The 20,363-nt window shown below is 42.1% G+C and overlaps 1 pseudogene; it reads left to right on the top strand.

Annotated features, from left to right (window-relative positions):
• The first annotated feature begins 18,194 nt into the window (after window positions 1-18,194).
• On the top strand, window positions 18,195-18,950 carry LOC116884887 (annotated as a pseudogene).
• The last annotated feature ends 1,413 nt before the right edge of the window (window positions 18,951-20,363 follow it).

The following is a 20,363-nucleotide window of genomic DNA, read 5'->3' as shown; positions in this document are numbered from 1 at the left end:
AGATGGTTGTGAGCCACCATGTGGTTGCTGGGAATTGAACTCAGGACCTCTGGAAGAGCAGTCAGTGCTCTTAACCACTGAGCCATCTCTCCAGCCCCCTGATTTATTTCAAATTTATGACTTATTTTTCATTAATTGTTGTTACATGTATATATGTATGTGTCCCTAAATAAATACATAAATATACCTGTTGACTATATATATACATATATGTGTATATATACATACATACATATACATATACATACATACATACACACACACACATAGGCTTTTAAGGTTATTTGTTACTGGATACCAATTTGGTGTGCTCTCCAGCATGCCATGATAACCCTAAGGGTACAGTGGTGGCATGCATAGCTTGGCAGAACCAAAACCTCTCTACTTGGACTTAAAGCCCTTGGACAAGAGGGAAACCATGCCTCATACTGGAAATATAGCTAACCATAACCTAACTCATGAGGTCATGGACCTTGAAGGAGAACCCGCAACCACCAATTTACTAAACCAGCACAATACTTAACTACATTCTACATTTTTTTTCACACATGGGTAAGTGCAGTCCTTGCCAAGAAAGAAACTTCTCTTTGTGTCTGATGAGGACCATTACAGAAGCAGGAAAGAACCCAGATGCCCTTCAACAGAGGAACGGATACAGAAAATGTGGCACATCTATACAATGGAGTACTACTCAGCTATCAAAAACAACGATTTCATGAAATTCATAGGCAAATGAATTGAACTGGAAAATATCATTCTGAGTGCGGTAACCCAATCACAGAAAAACACACATGGTATGCACTCACTGATAAGTAGATATTAGCCCAAAAGCTTGAATTACGCAAGATACAATGAAGCTCAAGAAGAAGGACGACCAAAGTGTGGATGTTTCACTACTTCTTAAAAAGGGGAATAAAAATATCCATAGGAGGGGATATGGAAGCAAAGTTTGGAGCAGAAACCAAAGGAACGGTCATTCAGAGCCTGCCCCACATGTGCCATATACTAGATAAGATTAATGAAGCTAAGAAGTGCATGCTGACAGGAACCAGACATAGATGTCTCCTGAGAGGCACAGCCAGAGCATGTCAAACACAGAGGCGAATGCCAGCAGCAAACCATTGAACTGAGAATGGGATCCCCACTGGAGGAATTAGAGAAAGGACTGAAAGAACTAAGGGCGGGTGACCCCATAAGAACAACAGTGCCAACCAACCAGAGCTCCCAGGGACTAAATCACTACCCAAAGACTATACATGGACACACCCATGGCTCCAGCTGCATATGTAGCAGAGGATGGCCTTGTAGGGCACCAAAGGAAGGAGAAGTCCTTGGTCCTGCCAAGGTTGGACCTCCAGTGTAAGGGAATGTTGGGGGTGGGGTAGGATGGGGAGTGGATGGGGAGGGGAACACCTTTATAAAAGAAGGGGAGGGGGATGGGATTGGGGGCTTATGTCCGGGAAACTGGGAAAGGGAATAACATTTGAAATGTAAATAAAAATACCCAATAAAAAATGTATATCTTATGAATCCAAAAAAAAAAAAGGAAAAAAAAAAAAGAAAAGAAAAAGGAAAGAAGCTACAACTGAAATGCTAAGTTGTGAAGCCTAGTCCAAATGGATACATCTATAAAACAATGTCCACCCCCAAGGTTCAGGGAACATTGCAGAAAGCAGGGTGGAAAGATCGCAAGAGCCAGAGGCTCAGAGAGTTTGCTGGGAGGCTATGTCTCCTAGGAAGGTCAGAGTGACATATGAAGTCTCCCCAACACAACTGCTTAAACATGAGTGTTGACCAATGGCAAAGTGGAAGGGGGAAAGCCCATGGCGCCTCAGCCCTACACAAAGAACGACAGGCAGCTAATGCTGAGACTGGGAAGAAGGACTTCTTAGATCATGAACTCTAGGAATAGTTTTTATCCTTGTAGATTTCTAGGTGTACCCAGTTTTCTTCCTCCATTTAACTAGTATTTATTATGTGCCAGGGACTTAGCAAGCCATTGGAGGAGGCAGTCATACTCCTACCTCATGGCTTTTAAATTCTAATTGGGAAGACAGCAATTGAGCAAGTCAGTAAAATACGCTACTTTTGCAAGATGTGAGACTCCTCGTGCAGCTGAATCCAGTTACGGTTAGGAGTTCATAGAAGGTTTCATGGGGAGTGCTGTTTCCAGTGTAAGCTCGCTAGGACTTGGCAAAGACAGGAGCAAGGGTTTCTGGCAGAGGAAAGAACTTGTGGCAAAGGTCTGGAGTCAAGTGGGAGCAGATGGCTTGGGATGCCTGCATGAGACTGGTGGCAGAGCCCGGGGGTGTGGAGTGAGATGATGAGGCTGAGGGGGAGGAGAACTGAGCAGTCCCAGGAGGCTACCCCTACGTGTCCTTGATGCTATGGAAACTTTCTTGGGGCCCAATGGATAACCTGTGGACAATGCCTCAGAGGGAGGCAAGAGTGGACTTGAAAGGACAAGCTAGGAAGACCGTGGCAGCACTTCTGCAAACGGGAGGACGTGTGTGCACTTAGAAACAGGAGAATGTCAGGGTGACACACTGTTTTGAGAGTTCTACGGGAAGCCCAATATACCCACCCACTACATTTGACATCAGATTTAGAGGAAATCTAAACTGTGCTTAGAGAAAATGGTTTGAGAACAGGACCATATGCCGGTTAGTTTTATGTCAATTTGATACAAGCTGGGTTATTTGGGGAGAAGACACCTCAGTTGACAAAATGGCCCCACAAGAATGGGCTGCGGGCAAGCCTGTGGTACACTTTCTGGATTGATAATTGATGTGGAAGGGCCCAGATTACTGTGGGTGGGGCCGCCCGTTGGCTGGTGGTCCTGGGTTCTATAAGAAAGTAGGCGGAGCAAGCCATGGTTAGCAAGCCAGAAAATTTCACTCCTCCATGGCCTCTGCCTTAGTTTCTGCTTTCAGGTTCCTGCCATTTGAGTGCCTGCCCAGACTCTCCTCAGTAATGGAGTGTGATCCGAGCGTTTTCAGCTGAAATAAACCTTTCCTCCCCAAGTTGTTTATGGGCATGGTGTATTATCACAGCAACAGAGACTGTGACTAAGACAGGGCATTGCCTGAGATGTACAAGTTTGCATCAAGCTTGGTTGGGGGAAATTATGTTGACAAAGGGACTTTGTGATGTTTACTGCTGATGCCAGAATGTGCATATATGGAGTTCAGAAGGGCGACTTAGGTGGAGCATATAAACTAGACAATTATTGGGATACTAATGGGGGTGAGGAATTGCCTCCTGAGAGAAGGGAGTGGGGAAGGGCAGGGGATCTGAGACTGAACCTTGAGTCCACCAACATTTTAATGACCCGGAAAGGTCAGCCTTTAAGGGGGCCCTTAATCATCAATGTCTCTAGGAATCAATATACTTGTTTAGTTTCTACCACATAGAACCAGGTTCATTGGTGTGTATCTGATAGATTATGTCAGAAATGGTGACATGCCACTTCTGAGACAAACGCTGAAAGATATCGTGGCTTTTTTTAGGTTGTTCTCTCTTGTGATTCTTTTCCCCTCTTGGACTATCTCTAGTCAGTCCCTATGCTGTGACTAGTCCTCAAGAAGGTACTAGGTGTCAGGAAACTTCATGAAGTGTTTTGCTGACAGCCTCATTGTACAGAGGTTGGAAGGAGAGCCTATCCTCCTTTCAGAGAGGGTACGCTCAGTCAACAACTAGTCTACAGCCTTGTTAGCTATCTCAAGCTGAAATTCACTTTAACTACCCTAACCCCGGCTCTCAGAGGTCATGTCAGTTGTTTGTTTCCAGCTGTTGGATTTTAGGATAATGTGTTACATATCCACAGATTACCACAGAGGGCAGAGACCAGGGAGATGACTAGAAGGAATGGAAGAGAGGTGGAGTGGCCACCCGCTGCTTCTGGATTGGGAGGTTACTAATGCTTATTATTGTATGTCAACATGACAGGGCCACAGGCAGCCCAGAGACTCGGCCAAAGTCTATTCTGGGTGTGTTACTGAGGGTGTTTCTAGATGAGAGGAACATTCGAAGCAGTAGACTCAGTAAAGTAGAGCAGGTGGTCTGGCTGAGGTAGGACAGAGAGGTGGAAGAGAAACAAGCACCTGACAGTCTGAGACTTTCCCTCTGCCTTTGGTCTTGACCTACTCTTGACCTACTAGTTGAGGGGCTGGAAATACATCATCCCCTCTGAGTCAGCATATGAACCTCAAAGAAACAAAAAGTGTGGAAAAGTTTTTCTAGTAATATATCTTCAATGATCACATTTATTTATTTATTTATTTATTTATTTATTTATTTATTTATTTTTTATTTTAAAAAGATAGACAGGATCTCACTATGTAGCTCTGGCTGTCCTGGAGCTCACTATGTAGACCAGGCTAGCCTTGAATCCAGAGATCCACTGGCCTCTGTCTTCTGAGTGCTGGGATTAAAGGTATATATAACTGTGCCCAACCTAAGCAGTTCTTAATATGATCAAATATATCCACATTCCCCTTTAATGGTGTCACATCCTTCTACAAGTTTTAAAGATATAAAAGTCCATTTGCATTTTGTATGTATATGAGACAGTGTTTGTATGTGGACGTTTAATAGACATTGAGCTATATGTAGCTATTGGCAATGCTATTTTTGCCACGTATGAAGCTTTAATGTCATCTGTGGTTTTCCTGTTATATTTTGTCATTTCCTAGGTTTTAATATATTATTGTAGTTTTAAAGTAAATCTTGATATCTCCACGGGGATCAGTTCAGTCCATTCTTCTTTAGAAACAAAGCAAAGCAATCTCTTTAGCTATACTTAGCCCTCGGTTCTTCTATGAGGTTTGGAAATGGACTCAGTGAGTCCCACTCCTGTTGGGATTTAGTTGGGATGCAGTTGAATTCATAGATTATTTAGGAAGAAAGTGCTGTCTTTGTGACATCAAGTCACCCCCTCCTGGATTGCCCTGTTTCTCCATGTGGTCACCTCTCTGCGTCCCAGTGTCTGCAGAGATGGGGACTAGGTTTCCTTCTTTAAGGAGCAAACACAGTTTTATGGGAATCCACAGGGCATATGCTGAGGAAACGTTTTCCAGAGTTTACAGTTTTGTGCAGATGTGTTGCAGTCTTGACATGTTAAGACCAACTAGTTTTTTCTGACTTTTATCCCCGAGAAGAAAATTTATTAGAAATGGGCCACCCTTTTTGCTAACACATTTCCTATGTATTTTTCTCTTGATTTTATATAATGCCATGCAGGCATACTTTTTTTTTTTTTGGCTACTTTATTGGGTTCTTATATCTTCCACTCTTTCAATCATTATTCCACCCTAATCCCTTCCAACCCCCAATGCTAGGTAGGAGAGAGAGAAGGTTAGAGGCGAAATGGGGCATAGGCCTCTTTAGGCTATTTTCTGCTGATTAGGATAGGAGTAGCGAGTTCCCTGGGGCAAGTCCAATATTTGCCATCAGAATATTCAGCAATCTAGTAATCCAGCAATTGCAAATGTGGCAGCAGGGGCAGCAGGGGCAGCAGGGGCAGCAGGGGCAGGGGCAGGGGCAGCAGGGGCAGCAGGGGCAGCAGGGGTAGCAGGAGCAGGGGCAGCAGGGGCAGCAGCAGCAGCAGCAGCAGCAGCCAGGAACAGCACAGCAGTATGGGTAACCAGCAAGGAGAGCAGCAGCTGCCACAGGCCCTCTTGGGCCTCTCCCATTTATACCCTCACAGATGTGAACTGTCCGCAGCTGGCAAAAATCACCCCTAGAGCACAAGGCAGTCATAGTTAGCAGCTGTAGACAATCTTAAGCAGCCCCATATCCCACATCTGGGATTGAAATGAAACATATTCACAGAACATAACTGGGTTTTTAAAGAAACCAAAATTCTCACTACAATACTAAATATAGAAGGATCCAAATAGATCCATATGTATCACCCCGCACAAAACTCAACTCCAACTGGATCAAAAATATGAACATAAAACCAGATATACTGGACCTGTTAGAAGAAAAAGTGAGTGAGGAATAGCCTTGAACACATTGACACAGGAGAAGACTTTCTGAACAGAATACCATTAGCACAGGCATTAGGATGAACAATCAATATAATTGGGACCCCATGAAACTAAGAGCCTTCTGAACAGCAAAGGACACAGTCATTCAAAATGGCTGCCAACAGAACGGGAAGTGATTTTTATCAATTACATTTCCAACGGAGGACTAATATCTAATATAGATATTATACATGCATATAACATATATCAACGGACTAGACTATAAAGAAAACCAATAGCCCAATTTAAAAAATGGGATACAAATAGAAACAGAGAATTCTCAATAGAGGAACTTTAAATGTCTGAGGAACACTTTCAGAAATGTTCCACAACTGTAATAACCAGGGAAATAAATGCAAATAAAAACTACTTTGAGATTTTAATCTTATTCCCACCAGAAGGGCTAAAATCAATGAAACAAGAGGAACACACATTCATTGTTTGTGGGAGTGCAATCTTGTACAGCACCTAGTGAAATCAGTGTAGCCTTTCCTCAGAAAGATCAGAATTATCTGCTACAAGAGCCAGCTATACCACTCTTGGCCAACGTGATATTCTAACCTACGTTCCAGCTGGTCTCTAGGTAGCTTTCCTGATGAGGAGAAAGCTAGGGAGGGTGAGGGGGAGGAGCTAGAAGAGTTTTTGGTGAATTCATGGAGCGAGGATCACCTACCACATGTGTATTTAGTTTTCAAGATATGAAAAGCAGAAGCTGACAGGAATGCAGGGAGAGCCTATGTGGGAGTAAGCTGACGAGGCCAAGCAGGAGATGCTGTTGCTGCTTCCCACAGACCCAGGCTGCAGGCTCAGGGCTGAGTCAGCCTGTAGAAGTGAGGTGTGGTGGAGGCTATAGGGGTGACAGGAAGATGAACAAGTGAGTGCATGGATGCTTTTTCTTCTGGAAGGGCAATGCTCTTTTAAGTGCATCTTTCATAAATTTGACTAAATTAATCCTCAAAGCTTAAATAGGAGGAGGTTGGCTTGACCTCACAGGAACACTGCAGTATGCCACTGTAAGTTATGTGCCATAGCACATTAGCAATGAACGACCAGGGAACTAATGGCAATTCTACCTTTGACTTCTGCTTTTTGTTTTTTGTTTTCCCTCAGATCTCTATCCTTTTGTCTAATTTCTCCTGTAAGTTGTTAATTTTCTTATCCTAACTTTCACCTGACTTTTTCATTTACATGTTTATGTGCATACCCTTTGACATTATTAATTATTTTAACATAGACTTGTTGATTCTTTTCTGGCATAGCAATCATTTTTTTTAAAGATATATTTCTTTATTATATGTAAGTACACCGTAGCTGTCTTCAGACACACCAGAAGAGGGCATCAGTTCTTATTACAGATGGTCGTGAGCCACCATGTGGTTGCTGGGATTTGAACTCAGGACCTCTGGAAGAGCAGTCAGTGCTCTTAACCACCGAGCCATTTCTCCAGCCCCATAGCAATCATTTTGATGCCTTTATATTTAGCTATCAGAGAGTTATGAGCTTTTGGAGAATCCACATCTCCTTGCCTTTTTACATGACTTACTTATTTTATTTGTTTGTTTTGAAATATAGTTTTACAATATAGCTTAGGCTGGCCCCGAACTCATGATTTTCCCAACCTCCTTAAAAAGGCTAATCTTGTTAATGCTGGCATTATAGGAATAATGCCACCAGTCCAGTCTCCTTCTTGTTTCTATGTTGCAATTTGCAAACCTGTTGGGATGTATATCTCTTCTGTAAATTTATGCAAGTTCTTCCTAGTGATCAGCCTTTCCCTGAGAGCTCACTTCCCAATACCTCTTAAAAAGTAGGAAACTACCACAGCAGCAACAGCAGCAAAATAAACTAGCTATAGAAACAATGAAAACAACCTACAGACAACTACCACACCGCTAACAACAATGAAAAATGGTGATATAACATAAACTATGAAATTGAAAATGAAAGAAGTTAAAAACAGTAAAAAGGAAAACAAAGTGTGAGGTGGGGAAAAGAAAAAAAGAAATATGGTCAAATAAGAGAAAAAAGGAAAAGAAAGCAATAGGAGGAAGACTATAGTAGAGCAAGAGATAAAAACCTCAAAGTATGAAATAAAGAAAATTAGATGCAGGCATGACTAGGAATGAAAAGTCTAAGTTAAAATATTTAAAACGGATATAAAAGATCCATAAAGATGAAGTCAAGATAAGTGAGATATAAAACAACCCCAAAGTTCTCTGATACATGATTTTGCTAACTGATGTGATCTCTCAGACCCCTGCTTCTGCAGTCATAGCTGACACTCATTGTCCTGCCTCCCTGCCCTGCTGGACTCTTATTCCTCTGCCACTGTGTAAGCCCAAATAAATTCTTTCTTTTATAAGTTGCTTTGTTCATGGTGTCTTATCACAGGAGTAGAAAGTAACTAATATAGAAATTCATAGCAGAGAGTGGGCTGTTGAGGTGAAAAAACTGACTGTGCCTTTCTTTTGGAGGAATTTGAATGACTTTGGGACTTTGGACTAGAAAAGTGGGCGAATGCTGCATGCAGAATTCAAGAGGCAGTTCCAGTAGGAGCAGGGAGAGCAATATGGACCTTGGCGGCCCAACTCAGTAGCTTTCAGAAGGGAATAGCATTAGCAACCAGGCTAGAGGCCATTCATATGATATTTTTTAACAAAGAACCTGCCTGGTGGAAATTATAAAGGTGGAAATTACAAAAACCAGTATCTTTGGTGGAGAAAAATTTTAAGACTGCATAATGTTGAGTCTGTTGTATGGTTATTCTTGATAATGTGTATATAGGTCTACAATGAAAAATTGAAAGTGGGGCAGAATGAGTTATGAAATGTACAGTTTGGAGAAAAAACATGGATACTAGGAATCTAAATGTTCTAGTCAAGGCATATGCTGAACAAGAATCTGTATTGTTAATGATATTAGTATCATTTACGTGCTCTTTACTGGAATGAAGAAGAAGGGTGCTCTCAGGACAAAAATACAGCCCAGATAAACTTCCAACTTGTGAAAAGAAACCTAAGGACACTTTCTACTTCTGTAAAGCAACTGCGTACAAAAGCTGCTGTAAATGTGACTTGGTGGGGGCAGGGTCCATTCCAAGATGGCAGCCAAATGGCAACATTGTCCTGGTGGTGCTTGTGGGTTTCCAGGCATGACGGATGAAAAGTGAAAGAGTTGTGGATTCTTCCTTCACAGTTTCAGAGAACTTCTGAGGCTAGGCAATGTGCAGCAGGAAAATCCTTATGTGTTGGACCTGAAAGGGCAAGAGTCTGAGAGAGACCATTGCACAAACCTGTGAAAGGGAAACCTGGGTTGCAGTGGAGACTTTAAAAAGTTGGAGTTGCCAGAGGCATGAGACATCTGCCAAGAATTTTGAAAAGGAGTCAAATTTTTAGAAAGGAGAGAGAGAGAGAGAGAGAGAGAGAGAGAGAGAGAGAGAGAGAGAGAGAGTTAGAGAGAGAGATGTTGCAGGCAGTAAGTTAAAGGGGCAGCACCATCTATGCCCTTTGTCACCAGACATGGAGGTACAGGATTCATTTAGTGTTTCCCTGCTGGCTTTTAGTTATGTTTTGGACCAGTATTTCCTCACTATGCCCCCATTCTTCCCATTGGGATGGTAATGTATATTATGTGTCATTACATATTTGAAGTATATAATTTGCCTTTTTGATTCTACAGGGGATAACTGTTAAGAGAATGCTTTTCAAAACAGATGACTTACAGCAAATGCTAGAGAAGATGTGGAGAAAGAAAAATCCTTATTCATTTTTGGCAGGGATGTAAGTTAATATAGCCATGATGAAAATCAGTTTGGAGATTCGTAAAAAATTAAAAATCAAATTTCTATATGACACAGATATTTTACTCCAGGGCATATACCCTCCATACCCTGTCACAGAAATATTTGGATCTACACATCTATTGCTGCATCTGAAAATGAAATACTATTCAGACCTAAAGAAAAATGAAATCACAAAATTTGCAAGAAGTTAGAATATATAATGTTAAGCTGAGATCATGAGGTCACCCAATCCAAGAAAGAAAGCTTCTCTCTCTCTCTCTCTCTCTCTCTCTCTCTCTCTCTCTCTCTCTCTCTCTCTTTCTCTCTCTGCTATGTTGTATATATTTTCTACCCCCCTAGCGTGTGCACCGTCTTGCGTGCACACTTGCATGTGTGTCTTAGTGTTTCTATTGCTGTGAAGAGACACCATGACCATAGCAACTCTTATAAAGGAAAACATTTCATTGGGGCTGGCTTGCAGTCTTAGAGGTTCAGTCCATTATGGTCATGGCAGAAAGCACAGCAGTGTGCAGGCAGACGTGGTGGAGAAGAAGCTGAGAGTGCTGTGTCCATATTGACAGGTAGCAGGAAGCCAATGCCACATGGGACCTAGCTTGAGTATCTGAGACTTCAAAGCCTGTTCCTAATGACACACTTCTTCTAACAACACCACATCTATCCCAACAAGGCCTCCTAATAGTGCTATTCTCTATGAGCCTACGGAGGCCATTTTCTTTCAATCCACTACAATGTACATGTGTATGCATGAAAAAATAAATATGAGGGTACAGTACAACATTTATAAAGGAGAGAAAGGATGAAATTCATGTAATAGAAACATGAGTCATTAAAGAGAATATAAATTGCTTTTAAATACTAATTCTGTTATTGATATTTTCTTTTTCTATTTGGTCTATGTATGTGTGTGTAAGTGCACAAAATATTATTGATAACAAAGGTGTCAAATCCAATACGACACTCTACAGCTTCAGCACCAGAATGGCTACCTAACCATATAGAAAGTCACTGAGATGTATAGACTTTGGATCTGGCTGAACATGTTGCATAATGTGTTTTTATTTGCAAGTCCTTTACATAAAAGTTTTGATCATTAAAAATAGTGCTGAGATGCTAAACACTAGGAGACCTTTGAAGTAGATCTAAATGCCCTTTGCACTATGACATGGCCATGAGTCTATGTCGTGGATTGAATGAGAAATGTTCATGCATTTGAACACTTGGTTCCAGTGCATGATGCGGCTTGGGAAGACTTAGATGTTGTCTAAGTGAAGGGAGCAGGCCAGTGAGGGGAGTGTTTGAGAGCATACATACTTGCTTTACTTCTAATTTGCCTTCTCTGTTATATGTTTTCAGCAAAATAGGTGCTCTCTCAGCTTTCTATTCCTTCTGCCGTACCTGCTGCTTGCTGCCACACTGTCCTACCACAATGGACTCTTATCTCCTGGAAACCATAAGTTCAAATAAACTCTTATGTTAAATACACACACACACACACACACACACACAAGATAGACACAGAAACACACACACATATGATACACAGACACATACACACATACATGAGATACAGACACACATGAGACACAGATACACAGACACATACATGCACACATGAGACACAGACACACGATACACACACACACACATACACACACACACATGAGACACAGACAGACACAGACACAGACACCACACAGACACACACACACACAGACACACACACACATACACACACACAGACACAGACACACACACACACACACACACACACACACACACACACCTATCAAACCAAGACTAACCCATAACAATTAGAAGGTTCCCTAATATTGGGATCTTCTAGGTCTGGAAAGGGTAGTAGTGAGTTATAGCTGTTGTCTATTGTAGTTTCTCTCTGTTCCTACTATACAGATTGTTGCTATGTGGAGGGTGAAAGCTGGGTGGGTCAAGAATATGTTGTCAGCATCAGGGCTACATTCATTTTTAGGAGCTTTTCTTCTTTGTATAATATGAGCCTTTTTTGGTTGCTATTGATCACTCCAGGTGATCTCTAGCTTGTGTACATCCAAGCTGAGAGATGTCAGTATCCAAAGCTGAGACGGGTCTCCTATGTGTGCGGGAAAGAGGAGAAAACTGACAGAACACTGAATTCAGTAGATTATTCTCTTGGTGAGTGCAAAGCCAATAGACACAATCAGACAATGAAAGAACAGAGCAACGTTCATTACCTGCAGCAGATAATGGAATCACTCCCCAAAACACATGATCCCTGACAAAGTAGATACAGGGATTTTACTCAGAGAACCCATACACAGGAAAGTACCTGGGATGGGCACATTCCCAAGTATGCCCATTCTATACCTAGCATTCCCAGGTTAAGATCACAGTTGAGGAAGAAGGGATGATGGACACAGTCCTGGATATATGTAGCCCAAGGTCTTGGAGCATATGCTTGAAAGGCTAAGATGCTGAAGAGAAACACACTTGAACATGCTTAGTTTGCATCATGAAGATGGCAGAGAAATATTTTGGCCTGCTCCACAAAGATGGCTGTCAGGAGCACTTCTGGTCTTGTTCTGCTTCTTTTCCCCCCCGAAGGGTTTTAGATGAAATCAAAGGAACTAAAGGAAAGGTGTGTTAACATAAGAGTTTGCCTCTCAGGATACCTGCCTCATTTAACTGCTAACATTAGAACTGTTAATCCATTTTCTTCAGGACAGTGGACCTGTTCTGGTTCACCTTGTGGCTTCCTGTTGCTGACCCAGAGGGAGCTGCAGTGGGGGTTACAGACTGTCTCTCAAGTTCCTGTTCACTGGGACGTTTCTTTGTGTTTTATAGCTGTCTCCTGTCATCTCTTTGTTGACTCCTAATGGCCTTTTCATCCTTTTCTTGGACTGTGAACTCTCCTTATCTACCCTGACTTATGATTCAGGGAGTCATATGCAGGAAGCTTCCCATCAGCCGTCTCACCCCAGATGAAAATACTGCTGCTACTGAGAGTTTTAGTGAACTTATAAATGATGATGGTGATATTATGTCCTGTCATTACAAGTTTTACATTTTTATCCACTGACAATTTCATATGTGTATATAGTGTATCTTAGTCATGTACATTCTCCTCCCCCTTTCCATCCCCAGACCTCCCCATGCCTCTTTCTTACTTTCATATCCTCCTCTTCTTTCTCCTCCTCTTCTTCCTCCTCTTCTTCCTCTTCTTCTTTTACAATTAGTAATACCCACAAGCACATGGGTGTGGGGCCATTGAATGCAACACGGGAAATCTATCAGAAGTCATATCCCTGAAGAAAATTGTCTTCCTCCAGCAGCTGCAGACCCTCAATAGCTCCTCACCTGAGGGTGGGACCTCAGAAGCACCTGTCTCATCTACTTTCGAATATCGACCGCTTGCTCCTGGGATGAGTTTCCAAGCTGTTGTGAGTTCATGAATAGAATGGCTATTCCACATCCAGAGAGCAGTGTTTTGTCTTATCCCAGCCTGTAAGTTCCTGGTTTTGTTGTTCTACCTTCTGGGGACAAATACAAAAGGTCTCCACTTTCTTCCTCCCCAGGGAACTCTTTGTGGGAGGATAAGGACCGGATCTGGAGCCTGAAATGCCTTTTTTTTAAATTAAATGGAGATTGTTTTTCTCCATGCCTGTGGCAGATGGCCATGGGGTAAGAGGTGACTAGTGCTGGCTTTAACCTTCCCCATTCTGAGCACAGGATTTCCTCTTGTCTCTTTCACCACTGCATTTTATCACAGTCAGAGAGGCCTCTGATCAAGTTTTGGAGAAGAAAGGAGAACAAATAAAGTGGCGTGGATGCTTAGAACTTTGTGCCTCTGGATAAAGTGGAGGGTCCTTGTACTGCTTTAAAACACATGGGCCCTTGGCAGTGGCTTTTCTCTGTGGAGGCACTATAGGCTGCTGAAGTATTAAGCCAGGATTAACTATTTGAAAAATATTTTATGGAAATTCTTTTGTTTGTTTTTGTTTTTCGAGGCAGGGTTTCTGCGTGTAATCCTGTCTGTCATGAAGTTCACTCTGAAGACCAGGCTGGCCTTGAACTCAGACAGCTTCCCGAGTGCTGGGATTAAAGGTGTGTACTATCACCTGACTAACAAGTTGCTTTTTATTTATTATTAATTACTTATATTTTATTTTATTTTATTTTATTTGTGTGTGTGTGTGTGTGTGTGTGTGTGTGTGTGTGTGTGTCTGTATGTATGTATGTGTGTCACATGTGTGAAGGAGCCTGTAGAGGTCAGAAGCAGGTGACATTTCCTAGATTTGGAGTTACAGGCAGTTGTATACTGACTGCCATGTGAGTTGGGAACCCAGCCTGGGCCTTCTGTAAGAGCAGTAAGTGCTCTTGACTGCTGAGCCATCTCTCTTCAGAATTAACTGAGAATTAAGTTTAGTAAGTTGTTTTCTAGAGGACTAGAATGTCTGCCAACACAGAGTCTCACAGATCTGCTTGATTTCAGTTCATACTGTGCTCAGTTGGGACAAACTACCATAAAAGGCTTTCTCCTTCCCAGTTCCTCCTTGTTATTGTCACCTTCTCGTTGGCTACAGCTTGTTCAACATCCAGAACTTTGCTGTCCAGGTCCCGGAAGGAATCTGTGATTCCCTACAACTTGGTCCTGTGCTCCCTTGAATTTGTGTGAGCCTCTCAGGTCTAGTCATCTCAGAGTGTTAGACCCCTTGGTGTAGGCTTAATGCAGGAAGCATGTAGATGGGGAGAATCTAAGTCTCCTTTAGAACCTAGTAGATAGAGCTTGTAAAATAGTGACTCAAAGGACCCATCATGGAGGTAATTTTTTTTAAAGACTAAGCCTTTCTTTTTCCTTCCTTCTTTCTCTCTCTCTCTCTCTCTTTCTTTCTTTCTTTCTTTCTTTCTTTCTTTCTTTCTTTCTTTCTTTTTGATTTATTCACTTATTCCATGTATGTGAGTACACTGTTGCTGTCTTCAGACACACCAGAAGAGGGCACCATCAGATTCCATTACAGATGGTTATGAGCCACCATGTGATTGCTGGGAATTAAACTCAGAACATCTGGAAGAGCAATTAGTGCTCTTAACTGCTGAGCCATCTCTCTAGCCCCCGTCATGGAGGTTTGATATCCCTCCTCAATGAAATCTAGGAAATTCAGTGACTGACTATATCACATGGCAATATAGATACTCAGAAAACATTAAACAAATGTAACTATTCCTTTTGGATTAAAGGCATTGAATCGAGATAGGTTAGCATGGGTTTAGCAGGAGATATAAGTACATATACAGAAGAATTGTCTAAGATGTGTAGGTCTGAAATAGCAAAGCAAGGGTGAAAAATCCCATGGCCTCAACTCATGGAGAGTACAGTTCCTATTTCTCACCATTGTTGTAACTGGACATACCAAAAGATATTATTTAAATCTCCTTTCTATTTTCCTTCAGTTCCTACATATAAACTATCAGTAGGAAAAGGGGCCTATGAAAAAACAGAGGAAGAAAGGGGGAAGTATGCTGCTCACGGCCATAGGTAGAAACTGAGGTGGAGAGAAAAAAAAACAACCCTTGTTATAGAACTTACAAGACAGATAACTAATATCTTACATTATAAGACAACTTTATTATTAAAACACTTTTGTTAAATACTAAAAATTTCAAAACCATTTTGTATTAGACTAGCTTAAAATACAAAAACAAAGATTAATTTTAGGATTAACCTGTGTGTAGATGTGCAGAGATAGTTACATGATTTCTGGGCTTTGCTCCATCTAAAATTATATATATATGTATATTTATATGTATATATAAATTAATGTTGAGTTGATATAATTATGCTAGTGGAAAAATAAAAATTTCACTTAACGATAATTTATTTTTAATGGAAAACATATCTTGTTATAAATTCTGAGATTGGATATTTTGATATCTACTTTGATGATTATGTACATTTAAAGTTATCTAGATTTATATCTTATTAAGATAATGGATTATGTTTCCAGGTGTTTCTCTGGGATTTTGACTACTTATGAGCCTATCTCAGCAATGTCAAAATTTTATTAAGTTTATGTTAGTCTTTTAAATAACAACTTTATAAGAAGTTATTTAAAGTATTTTCAGTAAAATTAATACCCTATGTACTAGGAAGTTGTGTAGTTGTCTTCCTGAAATTGGTGTATTACCAAAAGCTTACAGCTACAGACATGTAATCAGTACGTGTAAAGGCCAGCAAGTGCTGTTTTACTTAGTGTATCTTGTCTGTTAGCATTTAAAATGACCTTTGAAATCCTTTAGATATGTCTTTTATTTTTTAATCCATACCACTCAGCTGAAAACCTGTCATTTATGCAGGCCCCTTTAAAACCATGACCTATAGCATTTTCCCCTGACAAAATAAATATTTTGTTATTGTATATGTGTGATATGCTTGTATCTCAGAAAACGAGTCTGTCTGTGGTTACCTGCACTATTCCTTGAACATGTAAGAGGTCTAAATTCATGATTGTCAGTGCTGTAGATTTATAAATGACAGCCCATTCTGCCCATCACATGTACAAAACAGGAATGGACTCTTTAAGCAGTATTTTATCCAGAGAGCCAAGAATCTGGGAAGGTAACGGGTTAGGTTCCACAGATTGGTTTCCCATCTAATCTTCAGCCAGCAGACTTTATAGAGGGGGAACAGAAGCAATCGATCATCCCAGGACTTGGTCACCCCTGTGGTCAGGGGGTCAGTCTTGGCTCTAAGACTATGTGGTGTTGATGTTTTTCTTATCATCTCCCTGGAGCAGGAGAACTTCACAAACACCCAGGCCATTGAATCTTGAATTCCTCTTGAGCAGTCACTTGGATTCCATCTGGATGAAAGGTTAAAGCAGAGCAAACAAATCATTAACAGAGTGTACACATAGATTCCTTCTTATGGAGTAAAGTACAATGTATTATGTAATTTGCTTTGTCCTTGCTGTTGCGTCCCTATGGTAACTGTTAACCTACTGAAGCAAAGACTAGAAAGTAGAAGCTGAGGCTGGAGAGTTAGCTCAGTGGTTAAGCGTGTTTGCCGCACTTTCACAGGACCTGACTTTGGTTCCCAGTACCCACTTTGGAACACTCAAAACTGTCTGGGACTCTAGGTCCAGGGCATCTGATGCCCTTTTCTGGCATCCATGGGCATCTTCACACACACACACACACACACACACACACACACAGGTTTTAAAATGTAGAAGCTGGGTTTATTGTTGTTGTTGTTGATGGTGGTGGTGTGCGTGTGCATGTGGGTGCGTGTCCGCTCACGTGACAAGGGTACATGTGGAGGTTAGGGGACAGTTTTGTGGAGTTGGTTCTTTCTTCCTACCCTTACCTGGGTTCTGGGGATAGGACTCAGGTCACTAGGCTTGTGTAGCAAATCCCTTTAGTTCCCATTTGGAAGGCTTCTGTGTTGATCTTCTGATTAAATGTGTTCAGTCCTCTTGTACACAAGCCTTCTAAGATACAAAGTTGGTAAGAAACTCACCAAGCTGGTGTTATTGGTGCTAACTCTTCCTAGCCTCTGAGCTCTGACCATGACAACTCCTGCTAGTATGAACTCAGGATCTCCAAAGATTTGGCCTCTCTCCCTCTCCTCTCTCCTCTCCTCCTCTCCTCTCCTCTCTCTCCTCCCTCCCCTCCTCCTCTCCCTCCTCCCCCTCCTCTCCCTCCTCCCCTCCCTCCCTCCCTCCCTCCTCCCCCCCTCCCCCTCCCCTCCTCTTCCTGTCTGATCCCATCTTTTTTTTTTTTTTTCTTTTTCCGGAGCTGGGACCCCAACTCAGGGCCTTGCGCTTAGGCAAGCGTCAACCACTGAGCCAAATCTCAACCCCTCCCACTTTTGATATGTATTTTTTTTGAAGTCCCATGGCCAGGGTCTGAAATCACGTTATCAGCAGGTTGGCTTCTGGAGTTGACAATATGCCCCCAGGAGCCTGCCTCAGCTTCCAGTGGTACCAGGCATTTCTCAGCTTGGACTGTATCGTTCAGTTTCTGCATCGGTGTGGATTGACTGCTTTTAAACAAATTGTATGAAAATGACTAACTTCTAATAGCAACACTGTTTATTGTGGCGTTATCAGAATTGGCCAAATATCATAACCCAAGGAACCTCATCAGAGGCAGAGGTACAAGACTGAGAGCTTTAGCACAAAAGCTGCATTTCATGTAAAGAAAGACATTTCTTAGAAAATTTTATTTTAAAACTAAGGCAAGTGGAGAGAATGCTATTTCAGAAAGAGAAAAAAGGACGAGAAATGCTTTTAAGAAAATAATGCTTTATAAAAATGGAATAAAAATAAGTAAACTGAGGAGAATCTGCGTTGAAGCACAGGGCATTTAGCTCCTCTGTCAGAATGAGTGGGGACCAGGAATTGGATGTTTATAACCAAGAAAAGCAGACTTTTATCCAGCACTTCTCCCAGATCGTCAAGGTGCTGACTGAGGATGAACTGGGACACCCAGAGACGGGGATGCTATTACCCGGCTCAAGGAGGTCCTGGAGTACAACGCTGTAGGAGGCAAGTACAATCGGGGTCTGACGGTGGTACAGGCCTTCCAGGAGCTGGTGGAGCCGAGGAAACAGGATGCTGAGAGACTTCAGTGGGCCCTGGCTGTGGGCTGGTGTGTAGAACTGCTCCAGGCTTTCTTCCTCATGTCAGATGACATCATGGACTCTTCCCTCACTCGCCGGGGCAGATCTGCTGGTATCAGAAGCTGGGCATAGGCTTGGATTCCGTCAATGATGCTCTGCTTCTGGAAGCCTCCATCTACCGCCCGTTGGAGTTCTACTGCAGGGAGCAGCCTTCCTACCTCAACCCGCTGGAACTCTAGTCTACCTTTCAGCTCTTTTTCTACAGAGTTCCTATCAATGACTGAGATTGGGCAGACTCTTTCCTCTCATCACAGCACCCCTAGGCCATATGGGTGTCTCCCCATCACTGAAAAGAGGTCGCAAATCTATTCACAAGGGTTACAAGACAGCTTACCTTTCTACCTATTAATCTTTGCTACCTATGAGGTCAGCCAGGGTGCCACGTTACATGGCTGGAATCACGAGTTCTAAGAAGGAACATGCTAACCAGTTCCTCTGATTCTGCTGAGATGGGTGAGTTCTTTGGTTTGGGCAGATCCAAGATGATTTGTGGATCTCTTGGAGACCCCAAGCCTGCACTTCTTTGCCAATCTTAGGTTGGACTGACATCCAGGACAAAGGAAATGCAGCTGGCTAATGGTTTCCTTCTGTGTCTGTTTTGAGCCACCCTTGACAGCATCCAGATCTTGGGAGAATTATTTTGGCCTTGAGTTTAAGGCATCCAGAAAAAGGGGGCTGGTGAGAGCACCAATGAGTGCATGAGGCGCTGGATCTGCAGAATGCTGTTCTTCAAGTACAGAGAAGACAGTTACAACCACCCAAGAGGCTCATAGAGCAGTGTCTCCGACAGCCCCTGCCCCATCCCTCTTCCTGAACTAGCAAACAAGATCTACAAGGAGAAAAGGACCTCAAATTGTAGAGGCTGAGGGGAGAGATCCAGGAATAAATTATTGTTCAACAAGTAAACAACAACAACAACAACAAAGGAAAAAGTAAAACATTTTGGGACTATTTCTCAACTCAAAGATAAAAAATAGCTCATATTCAAATGTATTATATATTTTTTTATTGTTTTAATTATAGGTCTACCACCAAAATCTATAACATGGGAGATTCTCTTACCCACTTTGGCTGCCATTTGAGATGCAGCCTTGCTGCCTTCTGGACCACAGTGTATGGGTGCTGACTCTGAGAAAACACTATCAGAAGACTGTGCTATATCTAAAAAGGCTAATGAGTTTGCAAAATGAATTATTTTTAATATACATGCAAACCAATGAAGTGCTCCTGCAGTTGTATTTCTTCACCTTTGCTAGTTCCCAATAACCACACAGAGAAAGTAAGTTTTATTTCAAGCTGCATCTCAATATCTGGGCAGTTGTTGATCTAATAATCCTCTATGCTAATCTGGTCACTTCCCAGCTTCATCTCCATGATGCTTGCCATTTAAGATTGTCCCAGCTCTCTTTGCTTTAGAGGTTTGTTCCCACGGTGTCTTCTTGGATCTTCTCCCAGCCATCAATCTGAATTCTCCTCTCTTTCTCCTCCTCTCGGCTGATGGAAGCACCCCTCACCCCCAGCCCGTTCTCTCTTCTGCCCAGTCATTGGGTGATCAGCATTTACTGATAGGGCAGAGAATAAATGGCAAGAACTGTTTATATAGACTTGAGACAGGAGACTCTAGACATAAGCACTACAATGCCAGTCCAGATTGAAACAAGATATGAGGGCAGAGAAACCAGCACTTGAATACACAAGGATAAACTTTACACTGTGCACAAAGCATTGTGCCCACATGGGTTGGCTGCCCAGTAGGAGGGAGTGAGAACAGCTCTAAGTTCCTGAGCCTTTGGTGTGCTGGTACCACGTGTCTCCAGCTGGTAAAGTGCTGAGCAGGCTCTTCAGCCTCTCA

Source organism: Rattus rattus, chromosome 1 (assembly GCF_011064425.1).
Source record: "Rattus rattus isolate New Zealand chromosome 1, Rrattus_CSIRO_v1, whole genome shotgun sequence".
Taxonomy (NCBI): domain Eukaryota; kingdom Metazoa; phylum Chordata; class Mammalia; order Rodentia; family Muridae; genus Rattus; species Rattus rattus.
Note: the sequence above shows the minus strand (reverse complement) of the source record. Positions and strands in the feature narration are given on the sequence as shown.